Source organism: Ambystoma mexicanum, chromosome 6q (assembly GCF_040938575.1).
Source record: "Ambystoma mexicanum isolate Mex_15411 chromosome 6q, UKY_AmexF1_1, whole genome shotgun sequence".
Taxonomy (NCBI): domain Eukaryota; kingdom Metazoa; phylum Chordata; class Amphibia; order Caudata; family Ambystomatidae; genus Ambystoma; species Ambystoma mexicanum.
In genome coordinates, this window is record NC_090937.1 from 1,614,753,770 (window position 1) to 1,614,768,213 (window position 14,444).

The following is a 14,444-nucleotide window of genomic DNA, read 5'->3' on the forward strand; positions in this document are numbered from 1 at the left end:
CAGCTGGTCTCCTTCTTTCATTGGGACTCCTCATGCTGTTTGCCTTGGCATCGGTCTCTACCACGCTGCGTGGATAGGATTAGGGTGGTCGGCTCGTCTCCTTCTTTCATTGGGACTCATCATGCTGTTTCCTTGGCATCGGTCTCTACCATGCTGCGTGGATAGGATTAGGGTGGTCAGCTCGCCTCCTTCTTTCATTGGGACTCATGATGCTGTTTGCCTTGGCATCGGTCTCTACCATGCTGCGTGGGTAGGACTAGGGTGGTCAGCTCGTCTCCTTCTTTCACTGGGACTCCTCATGCTGTTTGCCTTGGCATCGGTCTCTACCACGCTGCGTGGATAGGATTAGGGTGGTCAGCTGGTCTCCTTCTTTCATTGGGACTCCTCATGCTGTTTCCTTGGCATCGGTCTCTACCACGCTGCGTGGATGGGATTAGGGTGGTCAGCTCGTCTCCTTCTTTCATTGGGACTCCTCGTGCTGTTTCCTTGGCATCGGTCTCTACCACGCTGCGTGGATGGGATTAGGGTGGTCAGCTCGTCTCCTTCTTTCATTGAGACTAATGATGCCGTTTGCCTTAGCATCGGTCTCTGCCACGCTGCGTGCGTTGGCCGTTGGCCAGTGGAGGCACTTTTATGGCAAGGGAGGGCAGGTTGCATCTTGTGACCAGCGGCCGGTATGAGGTCAGCACTTGGCACTGGTGAAATCGACCTTTTGTTGCTTGTTCGTGTAAACATTGGAAGCCTCCCGCACACACGGGCAGAGCGTGTGCACACCCAGTGTGGTGTTTACTTGCAGCCCGTCGTCCCAGTCCCCCTAGCATTTGAAGCATGATGTGTTTTTTCCACCAACGCGGCCGGATTGTGCCTTTACCACAGTCAGCAATTCCCTTTGGTGCAGCAGCGCCGTTGCCTTGTCTCTGTAAGCAGGCGACTGACTCTTCACTCATCCCAGCGTTCCGTTATCTGGGTGCCCAATTCCGTAAAGTAGACGGGCTTTCCAAGCTATTTCACCCGCTAACATGGCTGTAAGTACTTCAACCAATATTCTGTAGGGCGCTGGTCGAGTGCTCTATCTTACCAGCAAGGTCTTTCCTCTGGAACGTGAGAAGGTGACATCCTGCGGGTGCACAGGACTTTCTGCTCAAGGGTGGGGGGGAGCGCACTGAGATGTCTTTCTATGCAGTATAGGAATGGTGCCATTGCTGGAGGTGACCTGCCTACAGTATGTGGCTTGTTTTGCGTGTATTTACGAGATGTCATTGAGCTATAAATGACAGCAACAGAGAATAGCCCCCTACCTCTGTATGCTGAAGTGCTGCCTTACGGTCTGTACGATGTGCAGTCTGCATAATATTTATGGTCTCCAGTGTAATCATTGGCCACTTCTCCACAATTACGGGTCCCTTGGCCGTGACCGTGGCCAGTAGTCACATAGCCTGTGGCATGGCATCAGATCATGTTAAACCAGCCAAAGTAGCCACTGGGCCTCATCTGTAGCCAAGCCCAGTGACTACACTACCCACATTGCTGATCCAGTTGCCTTTGGCCCTGCTTCATCCCTCGCAAAGCCATCCAAAGTATGATACACAATAACATAGCATGTCTGGTGGGAACTTTACCTCTGGCGTGGCCTTCTGCCATGCCCCATCTCCCACGAAGTGACACAAAGAGGTCGGAACGCCTGGCCAGCAGCCAAGCAGAGTGGCTACTGTTCCGCAATTGCATGTGTCCGAGCCAGTGGCCATGGCTTCCACCACTTGACCTGTGGCACTGCATTTCGCCATGCTACATGCCCTGCCAAGCCACCCACAGTGGCCGATCTCCTCCATTGTAGTGTCATAGGCTAGTGGGTACAGCCCTGCTGAATCCACAGGCTTCTACTGGATTCCAAACCTGGTCTCTGGGTCAAAACCCGGTCAGGGGTCTGGGCCTGGTCTGAGAAATGGGCTTGGCCTGTGAGCTCGATAAACCATGTGATAAAAATGCTGTTTGTTTTTTGGGGCCAAGGGCATATGCCTCTAAGCACTAACCATCCCATTTAGCCCTGTGTCAGTGCAGATAGACAGCAATAGTCAGCAAACCCCAACAGATGCCTTTTGATGCAACTCAATGGATTGGATAGATGAAGAAAATCTGATTTCCCCTGATGAGTCCGCAGAAGTTACCATGCAGCTGAACCCAAAGTAGCCAATCATGGCCTGTCTGCTATATCTGAATACAGACATCCTGGATCAATCATTGGCCCGATTTGCACCAGATGTGTAGACGACCACTTGTGCGGCCCATCGCCTGTGAATGTTTGACTCTGATCCACTCAGATTCAGGCTGTAGTCATAACCTCTTTCCTTGGCTGCTCACTTCTCCATCAATGCAAAAGCCTGGATCGAATCATTGCTATCAAATATAACTATGAGGGTCTTCTCCACCTCTGTCTCTGCCACTCCAACACCAGTCACCTGCGGTGTCCCGCAAGGCGCCTGTGTCTCCCTGATTTATACCGTATCTTCACAAAGCCCCTCTTCTACCTTCTTGACACTTTGGGTATCTATTATACTAACCCTGCAGACGATGCCCGAATCCTCATACCCCTGTCTGGCACCTACGAGACTGATGTTAATGCACTGAGCAAAGTACACGAAACCATCCATGCCTGGATGGCTGTACGCTTCTCTGCCTAAATGACAAGAAAACAGAGTTGCTCTTCATTGGGACGCAAGCCCGCTTAAAGAAACTACACCATGACTACAATTCTTTCATCATTGATGGAGACCTCATTTCAGTTTCAAAAGATATAAAAACATTAAGGGTCTACCTGGACTCTATGCTATCACTAACGAGACACGTAAATTCAGTCGCCTCTGCCGCTGCATACACCTCGAAACTTCTCAACGCCTGCAGACAACTACTTGTACCTTGTATGCTTGTGACCAGCGCCCAGATGCCTCCGGGTTTGACGTGCTTTATAAATAAATAACTGAAATACAGCCAAGGAGAATGAATGGTTAGTCCCATCCGTACCACTCTCTCCACACCCCCACGACGAGTAGTATTTTCATTTGCCAGTCGATGCTATATATTTATTGAAAAGTGTCATGGAGATTCGTCATACTGCCCAAAAAGTGCGTGTTCTATAAGCAGTGTCACTTGAGCATAACTATAGGTTTGCCGCCTGCAGCCCTGGCATTCCCTGGTTTTTGAGGAAGGCTGCCCAAGTGGCGCATATAGAAGGGTAGAGAACCAAGGTCCTGCACCAATAGCAGCCAACATTTGGAAACATTTGATGCTTTACACGTACAGTTCTCATTTAGCAGAATGTTGTGTTCGTTATTATGCTTTGGGATTGTAAATCGGCCAATGTTTTTCTTTCACCAGGGTTCTTACTTTTTGCTTTTGACTTTTCTGCTGGAAGCCAGTGTTAGTCGGACTGAGAAATTAGTAAAACTGAGGGAGGGCGCTGTGCCTCACTGAGTGACCCTGCCTCACTGCTCATAGCTGTGTCATGTGTGGGAATCTGATTATTTACTCAATGTCGCCCCCTCACCCTTCGTCTTCTTGGGCACCCACCTCCATACTCCTTTTACTCCTTTCTTTTCTCTTCCTCTTGATACCCCACTGCTCCTTATTTATTTATTTGTTACACGCCGTAGCCCGCAGGCATCGGGGTACCCCGCGTCTTCCTCTCGGAGCCATGTTCGGGGCACAGGCTGTTCTAAGGCCTGACTGCTCTTGTAGGAACTCGTCCCTGTATTACAGACCTGGCGGTGCAGTCCGAGTGGGTCTGTTTCCCACTTCCAGTGAGCCGGGTCCACCTGGAGAGGGTTGCTGTTATGTGGCACCCTGGCGTGTACGTGCTCCATCTATTAAAGACTCTGTGGTACGGACCTGGCGGTTCAGTCCGAGTGGGTCTGTTTCCCACCGCCAGTGAGCCGGGTCCACCTGGAGAGGGTTGCTGTTATGTGGCACCCTGGAGTGTACGTGCTCCATCTATTACAGACTCTGTGTTACGGACCTGGCGGTGCAGTCCGAGTGGGTCTGTTTCCCACCGCCAGTGAGCCGGGTCCACCTGGAGAGGGTTGCTGTTATGTGGCACCCTGGTGTGTACGTGCTCCATCTATTACAGACTCTGTATTACGGACCTGGCGGTGCAGTCCAGAGTGGGTCTGTTTACCACTTCCAGTGAGTAACCAAGAGGCCTGTGTCGGCTGATCTCAGGTTTCTCCTAGGTGTGTAGAGTGCAAATTTTTCTTTGAAGTATCCTGGCGCCGTGCCATATAGGCATCTGTGAACGATCGTCATGGCCTTAAAGTAGACTCTTTCTTCAATTCTGAGCCAGTGAAGATCTTTCCTTGCAGCCGATATGTGGTTTCCAAATTTAATTTTCTTAACAATGCGAACTGCCTCATTTTGCATGACCTGGCAACGATGCAGCTCTTTCTTGGTGGCGCCCACCAATAGTGCATTGCCATAGTCGAGACGGGATAGTATGATCGCTCTTGCGATATTTGCCGCGTTTGCTTCACTTATGTAAGGTCTAATGGCTCTCAACAAGCGCAAGTAATATGTGTTGTTTTTGTGTAGATAGTTTACTTGTGGTTCGGCCCCCACTGAGGCTTCTACCAACATCCCAAGTGTTTTGACTTGGGGTAGAACTGGGATTTTGGCATCTTTTATTCTGAAAACCTTATATTGATCTCCTAATTTGGGTCTTGCATGCTGAGCTCCAAAGATCATGAGCTCAGTCTTGCTATTGTTGAGGCACATCCAATGCTTCTGCATCCAGATATCAATGATTTTATAGACTTCTTCTACTTCCGCACTATCTAGTGTATAGTCTCCCGTCATTTCAAAAACCAGCTGAGTATCATCGGCATAGTTAGTGAAAAACACACCGATGCTTTCCAATAATTCACACAAGCTACGCATGTAGACGTTGAAAAGCAGAGGGGACAGACTGGCTCCCTGCGGTACTCCAAATAGGATGAGAGCTGCTTCTGAGAAAGTGTCTCCCCAGTGAATGCGTGCCCTCCTGTCACTTAAGAAGGATGCTATCCAAGCCAGTGCTGTTGGAGAGCAACCTATAGTTTTATCTAGAGCCTCTTGTAGTAGTTGATGGTCCACTAGGTCGAACGCTGCACTAAGATCCAGCAGCATGAGCATCCCGACTTGCCCTTTTCTATCAGCTCTAACATGTGGGATTGTAGGTCGAGCATAGCTGACTCTGTACTGTGGGCTGTTCTAAAGCCCGATTTGCTGTGTGTGTAGCATCTCCTGTGCTTCCATGTGTTGTTGTAGCTGATTTGTGGCAATTTTGTCCAGAATCTTCAATACAAAATTGGAGTTTGTTATTGGCCATAAGTTGCTAGGATCTTTTGGATCTAAGCCCGGCTTTTTGACCAGAGGGGTTATGGTAACTTTTTTGATGATGTTGGGAATTTTCCCTTCAGAAAACGAGGTGTTAATTATTTTAGTGAGAGTTGGTGCAAAGAGCTCTTTATTATCCAGAATAATATTTGTGGGCAGGATGTTCTCTGCACAGGATGTTGGTTTCATTTTAGATAGTACCTGGCAGAAATCTTCCTCTGTTATGGCTTTGAACTGAAAACTGTCCCTATTTCCTGGTCTGGGCTCTACTGTGGTGCAAGTTTCGATACTGGCGGATTCCCTTGCCTGAATTATATTAGTTCTGGCTTTTAAAATTTTGGCTGCAAAAGCTTCTTGTTCTTTCTCGCAATCTTCTTTAGATGGGTTATGTGGTACTGAGAGTGCCTTTGGCCTTTCAATTGACTTGAGGATTTCGAAGAGTTTACTAGTTGAGTTAGCGGCTGACTCTATTTCTCTGTTGTAGTAGTTGAGTTTGGCTTCTTTGACTGCCTTTCTGTATTCTAGGTCCTTGCGTTTCCAATCATTTCTATTCTCTAGTGATTGGTTCCGAAGCCATGTTCTTTCTTTGGCACGTTTCTCTTGTTTCAATTTGTTTATTTCATCATTGTACCATTTACAGTGATTGTTATTTTTCCTGACCAACTTATTTTTTAGTGGGGCGTGCTTGTCCACTAATTTTTGCAGACCTGAGGTGTATTTCTCTAGCATGGTCTCACAGCTATCATTTTCTGCAAAAGATTTCAGGACTTGCTGTAGGCAAGGTGTCAGAACTTCTGGCCCTAGATTCTTGAAATTTCTACTCTGAATTCCTATATGTGGGTTTTCTTGTCTTTTGGGTGGGGGTCTAATTTTAATTCCAGGGTAACCAGACTGTGATCGGACCAGATGCATGGCTCAGTGGAGACATGTTCTGATTGTACATTGTTGGTGCACACCCAGTCCAGCTGGTTCCCTTGGGGTGTAGTAGGGTCATTGTTAATAACATAGAAACCTGTATTATTCAGGGCTTTTTCTAATGCCAATGCCTCTTTGTCCGCCGGGTCCCCCCTCCACCTGTTCATATCGCCTACTAGTATGGTGGCGGAGTTTGCCGAGGTTAGTTTATTGATTTGACTGACTACCTCATTTTGAAAGTCTGAGGTTCGCACTGGGGGCCTATACACCACAATAATATTCAGACAATTATTGGGTGTATAGGTCAATTTTAATTGAATAGACTCGCAGCCCGTACATTCGAAACTGGCTTTGAATAGGTGTAAGGCTTCTTTTGCTATGACAGCCACTCCACCGCCCTGTCCCTTATCTCTATTTTTGTTGTATATAATGTATCCCTCTGGGACTGCGGTAGAAACCACTGGCCCTGGAGAGGGTTATGTGGCACCCTGGCGTGTACGTGCTCCATCTATTACAGACTCTGCGTTACGGACCTGACGGTGCAGTCCAGAGTGGGTCTGTTTCCCACCGCCAGTGAGCCGGGTCCACCTGGAGAGGGTTGCAGTTATGTGGCACCCTGGCGTGTACGTGCTCCATCTATTACAGACTCTGTGGTACGGACCTGGCGGTGCAGTCCAGAGTGGGTCTGTTTCCCACCGCCAGTGAGCCGGGTCCACCTGGAGAGGGTTGCTGTTATGTGGCACCCTGGCGTGTACGTGCTCCATCTATTACAGACTCTGTGGTACGGACCTGGCGGTGCAGTCCAGAGTGGGTCTGTTTCCCACCGCCAGTGAGCCGGGTCCACCTGGAGAGGGTTGCTGTTATGTGGCACCCTGGCGTGTACGTGCTCCATCTATTACAGACTCTGTGGTACGGACCTGGCGGTGCAGTCCAGAGTGGGTCTGTTTCCCACCGCCAGTGAGCCGGGTCCACCTGGAGAGGGTTGCTGTTATGTGGCACCCTGGCGTGTACGTGCTCCATCTATTACAGACGCTGTGGTACGGACCTGGCGGTGCAGTCCAGAGTGGGTCTGTTTCCCACCGCCAGTGAGCCGGGTCCACCTGGAGAGGGTTGCTGTTATGTCGCACCCTGGCGTGTACGCGCTTGTTCCCCGCATTCCCAGCTCTGTGTCCCGCACATTCCTGGTGAGATTGGCTGCTCTCATCAGGTAGGAGAATTAGGGATGGGCTGGGGAGAATCGGTAGGATTTTGCCCACCAACCTCGCTACGAAGACTTACATTTCTGGAAGCTCCATCGTTTCAGCCTCTAGGTTTTGCGTTTCTGAATTTGAGATCCGTCGTTATTTTCGCTCTGACTCTCATATTCATCGCAATAGCCCTTTTTTTTTTTTTTTTTTTTTTAAGTATTTGTCTTTGCGGTTTTGCAAACATGGTAGCTTATTGTTGTAACCGCATTTACAAACTTTTCTTATTAATAAATACAGTGTACATTTATTATATTCGTGTTTTAAAGGTGTTGGAATCTGGCGCGCCCGTGCCCGCATTCCATACTCCCTTTTGCAGCTCAGTTTGATGTACGCGTTTTGCATTGTTGAAAACGGGGCTAAGCAAGGCTAGACATAGATTGCACCATGGAGCACTACTTAGGAAAGGAAGAGCGCCTTAGGGGTCGCTTTCGGTGCTCTGCCTTCCTTTCTGGGATCAAGTAGCGTTTTACACTTGTTGAATGAATGGGAACCCAACACTGTGAATGAGCATTGGCTGGAACTAGGAGCACATTTAATTCTTTCAATTCTCTTTTAATAGTTCCCCCTGCCACTATTGGTGGCCTAGCTGCGCGTGGGGTGGGAGCGGCCTAAGAGCGCCCGTGGGAGAGGCTGATGGTGAACCAGTGCTGTGGATTGGTGCAGGTCGGAGGTACACGGTTCCTGAGGGCCAATCTGCTTTCTAGGGGTTTGGCAGGGATACTTGTGTGTATGTTACTCATAGGGAAGAGCCCAAGATCGGATAGACTGCAGCGCTTATGGTCAGTGGTCGAAGTGTATAACAAAAAGAAGTGGAACTATGTTCCCGTTGCCCAGCCCCCTTTCCTGCGCACTCCCTACCACCCATGATCACTGCCACCCTCGCAAATCCAACCCCACACCCTGTCCTTCCTTTCCTCCACCCAAGAGTTCTAGCAAGACTGAAGAAAACACAGTGCAAGAAAAATCATCTAAATGGCCACCATTAGTATGTCATTATTCCGAACACTATGCAGCCTCCCCTTCCAATCACACACCACTCGCACCTCTTAAGGGAAATGCCCATGTCTATAACCCCCCCTCCCATTATATGCAAAGACCGCTGCACCTACAGCAATTCATATACAGGTCGCTGCCGAGCTGGGCTTTTTGGCTGCTTCGGAATGCGTTTTATGTGCCAGTCTATTCAAATAACACCAATTGAGGCATGCAAGATTGCACAGTGACTTGTTGTGCTGGCTTTTTATGGCAGGACTCAGCTTCGAATCCCCAGTATGGAGAAGTTTAAACAAAAAACGTTTCCATCCTGGAACGGTAATTCGGGTTACATAAAGTAAGGGAACAATCATGGATTGCCCCGAGAAGCAAGGGAACGTCGTACAATTTAGGCCCTCCGCTCCCCCTTAAACTCCCACCCTGCAGGGGAAAGAGGAGCCCATCATGAGGAAGCAAACAAGATTGCATCTTTAAATCAATGGTTAATAAAAAAGCTTAATGAACCTCCTTGCGTCCCCAAAGTCACAAAGCGACCACTCGAGGACCTAAAGGGAGCGGTTCTGTTCCGATAGGCAAGAATCCCCTTTCTCGTATTCAATGATAACTGTATCCACAACGTTTCCTGAGGCAAACACGGACAAAAAAGAGCTGGGAGCACTTATCCCTGTGACAGTGAAAAGTGGAAACTACCTTGGGCCAGAAAGAGGGAACACAACGCAAGGTATATGCTTTCAGCGAGATGCAGAGTTAAGGAGAGCAATGAAGGGTTCCTAGTTCAGCTATCGCCCAAGGGGATTGTGGTCAAGGTACTCCTCACAGTCAAGTGGCTCTGTGGACTGAGAAGGCTCGAGTGGTAGCCTGAAGGGTTTGGGGTACAGGGATCTTTCCCAAGGAGGAGTGAGAGATTGCACCCTGTGGAGGCAAAGAGCAATGCCAGAAAATAATGTCCTATTCCTAAATATCCACCCAAAGATCCCGGAAAGCAATAATGGCTTCCCACAGCAGGCTGAGTGAGGAAACAGACGCCCAACTGAAAGCCATGTAGAAGAAACTTTGCCATGTCTGGCCACACATAGTCAAGAGTAAGAAGGTTGTTCCTGACACACCAGCTTGGCAAGGTACTCCAGTGCCGATCATGGGCGTGAATAGTGAAGGGCTTCTTGGAAGCCTGAACTGCCATTGACGGACGACCAGAAAGATCCTGATGCTTCAGATAGTCTCTTATTAAAGACCAGTCTGTACACAGGAAATTGTTAGGTCGTCTGCCATTGATTGATTGATTGATTGGTAGATTGGCTAGAGAAAAGGGAGGAGCTGTTAACAAGATCAGAAGGAAGGTAAACGAAGACCTCTGAGTTCAGTAAGGGACCACCAGAAGAACCTGGGCACAGCAAGAGGGTCCGAGGAAACCTGTAAATGAGATAACGAGGCCAGATAATATTTATTTATTTGTATTTGTATCGTGCACTTTCAGCCCAGGGACATCGAGACGCTGTTACAAGAATATGTGACTATGTAAGAAGTTTGGCATACAGGTTGAGGCGCCTTAGGCTTCATGGTAGGATGCAACATAGCATGACAGGTTACATACATGCAGAATGATAGAGAACAATATGTTGGTTCTAGCTAAGAAGGGTGGTACCAGTTCAAAGCTTTTCAGTTGAAGAGCTTGGTTTTGATGGCTTTCCGGAACACTTGGTGGGATTCGATCTGTCTCAGGTGAGGAGGGAGTGCGTTTCAGTGTGTGGCGGCCAGGGTAGGAAAGCTAGAACCGCCTGCTCGGGCTTTCCGGATTTTAGGTGTGAGGATGGTGTTGGAATAGCCTTCTCTGAGAGGCCTCGTGGCAGTGTGCCTCGTGATTCTCTGGGAGAGGTATGGGTGTGCGAGCTCATGGAGGCATTTGTGGGTGATGGCAAGGGTTTTAAAGACAATTCTCTCTTTGACCGGGAGCCAGTGGACCTGCCTTCTCACTTCAGTGATGTTGTCTCTTCTGGATGTTCCAGTGGCTGCCCTGAGTGCGTTGTTTTGCCCCAGCTGGAGTTTGTTGAGGATTTTTTGGGATGTCCCAATGAGGAGAGCATTGCAATAATCAAGCCTATAACCAATTATTTCCCTTTCAATAGTAAGGCAGTTCTCATGGGAAAGAAATGGTCTAGCTGCGTTTAGCACTTTGGTGTAGTACGCAGAAGATGAGGCAATGGCATTAACCTGCCTTTCCATGGTCATGTCGGCGTCCAAGTAGACCCCAAGGGTCTTGACATTGTTAGAGACTTTGATGGGAATGCTGTCAAGAGAGAAGGATGAGTACTGCTCATCGAGGTTGCCCAGGGTGGTGGGTGATCCAATGCGCAGGAACTCAGTTTTTTCGCTGTTGAGGCAGAGCCAATTGTCCGCCATCCAGGATTGGATGGTGGAGTAGATGGAGGTGAGTGTGGTAAGATCTGCGTCATAGTCCCCTGTGAGTGGAATAAGCACCTGCGTATCATCAGCATAGTTGGTGTATGATATGTGGCGAACCCTGTGGGACGCCACATTTGATGTGGCTAGGGGCGGCACAGGCAGTGTCAGAAAATACTTCATGACTCTTTGCTGGAGAAAGGAGGTGATCCATTCATATGCCTTTGGGGAGAAGTTGGCCTCAGTAGCTAGATGGCGACACAAAGTGTTTTGTTCAACCAGATCAAAGGCTGCTGACAGGTCAAGGAGCAGGAGCAGCGCAGGTTTGCCTGTGTCTCTGATATCGTCCATTTGGTCCTTTAGGTCTAAGAGGGCCGTCTCAGTGCTGTGTCGAGGGCGGAAGCCAGATTGGCGTAGTCCAAGAAGACGGTTCTTTTCCAAAAATTCTTGGACTTGCAGGTAGGCTGCTTTGTCAAGAATTTTTAGTAGAAATGGGATGGTGGTGATGGGCCTATAGTTCCCTGGAGCCGTTGGGTCAAGGGAAGGTTTCTTGAGGAGCGGGCGAACCCATGCTTCCTTAAGGCCAGATGGAACGTGTCCAGACTGGAAGGATGAATTTATGAATGCAGTAAGGAAAGCTGCTAGGATTTGTGCCGAGTCTTTGATGAGTTGGGCAGGACAGGCGTCTCCTCTGCAGTTACAGGGTTTGATGGCTTTGAGCAGGATGATCACTTCAAGTTCGGTCATATCTCTGAAGTGGAAGGTGGAGGGTGGGGAGGATCTAGTCATGGGGGGGTTTAGGTGTAACGCTATGTAAGTTGGCTATGAGGTTATTGAGAGCTTTTTGGTGGCCGCAGATTTTATTTTGGAGTAGGTTGAGTTTGTCAAGCATGGCTGACTGAATGCTATTGCACCGGTTCTCATCTTTAAGGAGGGAGGGAGGTGGCGGAGAGGGCTTTTCCAATTCCCTGAAGATCGTGAATAGTTCTTTGGAGCCTGATTTGGCGTTGTTGATCCTAGAGTTGAATGCTGAGGATTTGGCTAAGGTGATGTTGGCTTTATAAGAGATGGAAATGGTTTTAAATGCGTTCCTTGTGACTTCTGAGGGATTAGCTTTCCAAGCGGAGAGTGCAGCCCTCTTCAGAGAGCGCTGGTCAAGCAGATCTTTTGAAAACCAAGCATTAGAGTGTTTGATTTTCTTGGCTTTTTTTTTGGGTAAGTGGAGCTATGGAGTCGACTGCTTGGGTGACGATTTCTTTGAAGGTGTTGGATAGAGTTTCTGGGTCTTTGGAGAAGGGGGCCTGAAGGCCTGGCACCTGTAAGAAGGGTGCTAAATTTTGGGCTGTGAGTAAGCGTGAGCTCCTTGCGAGTGCTGCAGGGAGGGGGTGGGGTAATAGGTTCGGTAGGGCCTTTTTTAGTCTCGATGTTGAATTGAAGGAAGTGGTGATCAGACCAGGGAATGGGACTGTTGGCGACCATTTGGATGGAGCAGTTATGTTGGCTGATCCAGTCAAGGGTGCGTCCTTTGATGTGGGTAGGGTCTGTGATTGTGTGAAGCCCAAGGTGGTGAGGGCCTTTTTGAGGGATCTGGCGTGGGAGTCCTTAGGGTCGTCGAGCCCTAGGTTAAGATCGCCCAGCAGGATGACTTGTGAGGTCTTTTTAATGTTGTCTGACAATGAGTGGATGAGGGCGTCATGGACGTCTATGATAGGACCAGGAGGTCTGTAGACAATATGCAAGTTGATAGTGCAGTTGTGGGAGAAGTAGATTTTTAGTGGGAGGTAGTCTGAGTTGTGGACCAGTTTCCCTTCCACTTCTCTAATGGATAGACTTTCTTGGGCAATGAGGGCTACACCCCCTCCTCTCTGGGGTGCCCGATCTTTTCTGAAGATGGTATACCCTTGTGGAATGGCGAGAGATAGTGCTGGGCCTGAGCTCTCAGTGAGCCAGGTTTCAGTGATAATTAGGATATCGAGGTTGTTATTTATGATGAGGTCTTTAATGTCTAAGGCATGGCAGGTAATGAGCGGGCGTTAACCAGGGCACACCTGAGGGTCGTATTGGTCTTAGAAGATCTGAAGGCATCATGCAGAGGGGCAGCGGAGGGCAGGGTGAACATAGCAGCATCAGTAGTGGACATCACATCATTAGACACAGGGGCCACAGAGGGTTTACACAACGTAGCAGCATGAGTAGCGGGCATCACAATACCATCGGTAGTGGGCAGCACATCATTAGACACAGGGGCCACAGAGGGCTTGGGCATAGGCAGCATAGCAGCATCAATAGTGCGCAGCATATTGTGGAACATAGGGGCAACAAAGGCCAAGGGCGTGATATGACCAGCTTTCAGAGTAGTGCCCATAGTGGCCACAGGGTGCTCAGGTGCTGGAAGCGTGGTGGACCCAACGTTTTTGTTCCTTATATTCACTGGTGAATGGGCCTCAGGAATAGTCGCTGTGAGAGATCGGGTCTCAGAGCAGTATAGGGCTAAGTGTGAGCGTGCTGACGATGGAGCGCATCTGTAACCTAATCTTAGGTTACGTAGGATAAGGCTAGGCGTGAGGTGTGCCTGCAAATGAGAGCGGGTGCACGATCGCAGCCGTGCATTTCTGTGGCAGGCAGAGAGAGGGACTGGTTTCCCTTGCTGGGGGCGCATAGCCGTAATGGTAGTTTTTAGAGGCTTACCTTTATACAAAGTGCTTTGCAGCGCCTCCCGCAGCGGAGAGCTGCAGAGAGGGGGGGGGGAGGCCTTTTCCGTTGGCCTTCTCCCGGCGGCTTTGCCTGTTGGCCTCCTCCCACTCCATTTAAAGCAGGAGGGGAGGGGCTGGCAGGCTGTGTGCGCCAATGGCGGCCCTGATTAGCAGAGCAGGTTTTCGCGGGCATTTCCTTCTGTTTCCCGGGCTCGGGATTGTTGATGCCGGTTGCCTGCCATCTCTCGGCCAGGCACACGCACAGACCACGTGTGCTGGCGGTGTAGCGGCCACGAAGGGGAACAGATGAGGGCTTCTCCGGGTGAGTGAAGCCGTGATTCTTGATTGCAGGCAGACTTCCTTGCAGCAGAGCTGCAGAGAGGGGGGGGGAAGGCTTTTCCCCATAATAGTGTTTCCACTGCCATGCTTTCCTCCTGTGGGACTCTGAGCAAAGCCTGGGAAGCGTGTGGTTGAGACGTAAGGCAATCCTGTCTAAAGCCAGGAGGTGAAAGCACTAGACAATCAACTGGAATGCTGAATGCTTGATCAACATCGCTTGTTATGAGAACTCCCTACCAGTATGTTGTGGATTCCCTTGATATGGGCCACCTTTGCGCCCAGCACTCAGTTTGAGCAAGATAGCAGCTAGATTGGGAGATTTTATTCTTCCCTAAGGGTTCAGATAAGATATTGGCATTGTGTTTCCTAACGGAATCAGACAGGGAAATACTTGATATGGTAGAAGTTCCAAGAGGGTTTAACGCACAGCTTCCAGTTACTCCAATTAGACAAACTTCGAGATTCCCTGGGTGACAAACGACCTTGATTGGTAATGATC

At 49.2% G+C, this 14,444-nt stretch overlaps 1 protein-coding gene across 1 annotated transcript in view; it reads left to right on the forward strand.

Annotated features, from left to right (window-relative positions):
* Positions 1–14,444, forward strand: part of DQX1 (DEAQ-box RNA dependent ATPase 1) — a 512,398-nt gene that overhangs the window by 32,043 nt on the left and 465,911 nt on the right. The window lies entirely within an intron of this gene.